This window comes from Tachysurus vachellii, chromosome 10 (genome assembly GCF_030014155.1).
Source record: "Tachysurus vachellii isolate PV-2020 chromosome 10, HZAU_Pvac_v1, whole genome shotgun sequence".
In the NCBI taxonomy this organism is placed as follows: Eukaryota; Metazoa; Chordata; class Actinopteri; order Siluriformes; family Bagridae; genus Tachysurus; species Tachysurus vachellii.
The window spans coordinates 27,929,423-27,931,922 of record NC_083469.1 but is presented as its reverse complement, the minus strand read 5'-3'; positions in this window follow the sequence as shown (position 1 = coordinate 27,931,922).

The following is a 2,500-nucleotide window of genomic DNA, read 5'->3' as shown; positions in this document are numbered from 1 at the left end:
TTGTTGCAGATAGACACAGTGTGTAATGTTCAATTAATTTTTTTGTATAGCTCTTAACAATGGACAGCTTTAAAGAACAGAAACATAAAACATTTAATATTAATATAATACAAAAATTTAAGATTAATATTAGATATATATAAATGTCTATATAAGGGTCACGGTGTCTTAGTGGTTATCACGTTCGCCTCACACCTCCAGGGTTGGGGGTTCGATTCCCACCTCCGCCTTGTGTGTGTGGAGTTTGCATGTTCTCCCCGTGCCTCGGGGGTTTCCTCCGGGTACTCCGGTTTCCTCCCCGGTCCAAAGACATGCATGGTAGGTTGATTGGCATCTCTGGAAAAATTGTCCCGAGTGAATGAATGTGTGTGTGTGTGTGTGTGTGTGTGTGTGTGCCCTGTGATGGGTTGGCACTCCGTCCAGGGTGTATCCTGTCTTGATGCCCGATGACGCCTGAGATAGGCACAGGCTCCCCGTGACCCGAGGTAGTTCGGACAAGCGGTAGAAGATGATTGAGTGTCTATATTATGTCTTATTTTTAACAAGTCTGAGGTGACTCAGGTGACTTTGGGGAGGAAAAACTCCCTTAGGTGGTAAAGGAACCAGACTCAAAGGGGAACCTCATCCTCATCTGGGTGACACTGGGGTGTGATTATAAATATACAGTCTGATAAATGTTGTAGTGATGAAGAGATTGTTGTCCTCAAAGACCACATGGAGGTCACGTCTCCTCTTTAGTATAACAGAGTCTAACTGGAGCTGGTAGATCTCTAGATGTCTCAGGATCCTCACAGAGTCGCCCTCATCTCAGTGGAGGTCCGAGATCTTCATCACATGGAAAACGATCAGAGCTGGTACAGTTTCTGGATGCCCCGGGATGGGTAGAAAGAGAGAAGCAGTGAAGAGGAATTAACATAGCTGCTGTTCATAATATTAACAAGCACTAGATGATAATGTGCATTTGGTCTGATATTATTATTATTATTAGAGCACAATATTATGGGATGTATTATGTGTACATCTGAATAAAGAGATGAGTTTTTAATCTACATTTAAACTGGGAAAGTGTGTCTGAGCCCCGAACACTATCAGGAAGACTATTATAGAGTTTGGGAGCTAAATAAGAAAACGCTCTACCACCTTTAGTAGACTTAGATATTCTGGGAACTACCAGAAGTCCTGAGTTTTGTGATCTCAGAGACCGTGAAGGATTGTAACGTGTTAGAAGACTAGTTAGATACATGGGAGCTAAACCATTAAGAGCCTTGTACGTAAGTAGCAGCAGTTTGTAATCAATTCTAAACTTAACAGGTAGCCAGTGTAGAGATGATAAAATTGGGGTTATATGGTCATACTTTCTTGTCCTAGTGAGAACTCTGGCAGCTGCATTTTGGACTAACTGTAGCCTATTTATTAAAGATGCAGGACAACCACCTAGTAATGCATTACAATAGTCCAGTCTAGAGGTCATGAAAGCATGAACTAGCTTCTCAGCATCAGATACAGACAGGATGTTTCTCAGCTTGGCAATATTTCTAAGGTGGAAGAAGGCTGTGTTTGTAATATGGTGATATGATTTTAAAGACAAGTTACTGTCTAATAAACACCAGGTCTTTCACTGTCGAGCTACTAGTAACAGAACATCCCTCAGTTACACAGATAAGTAATATTTCTGTCTTATCTTAGTTTAACAACAGAAAATTACAGCTCATCCAGTCTTTTATCTCTTTAACGCACTGAGGTAATTTGGACACTTTAGCTATTTCATCTGGTTTTGATGAGATATATAACTGTATCATCAGCATAACAGTGGAAACTAATCCATTCATTCATTCATTCATCTTCTACCGCTTATCCGAACTACCTCGGGTCACGGGGAGCCTGTGCCTATCTCAGGCGTCATCGGGCATCAAGGCAGGATACACCCTGGACGGAGTGCCAACCCATCACAGGGCGGAAACTAATCCAATGCAATCTAATGATGTTCCCTAAGGGACGCATGTATATCAAGAAAAGCAGAGGTCCTAAAACTGATCCTTGAGGGACCCCATAATTAACTGGCAATAAACTGGTGGATTCACCATTGTGTTAATTCATTCACCTTTAGTACATTTAAACTTTGTGGTGGAAGGAAGATTATTTTAAAAACAGAATGAGAGTGAAATATTCTTCATTCTTTCGTTTATCAATTTTTTTCCTGTCGCATTTTATCATTTAATACATTTAACAGATTGCAGTGCAGTAAAATCTAATTAGTTCATCGCCAACGGTCAATATTATTTTGTCACATTTATATTTTCCTGTATTATATTACACAGAATATGTTTTGTTTATAAATAAATGTTTATTTCGGATCGGATAAGCGGTAGAAAATGAGTGAGTGAGTGAGTGTTTATTTCGGTGTTGGGTGCAATTCCACGCAGATATCACTAGATGGCGCTAGAGTCCCACGCGATTATCTACAGTCACAGTTTTTTTGAAGTAACGGGAATATTTTCAG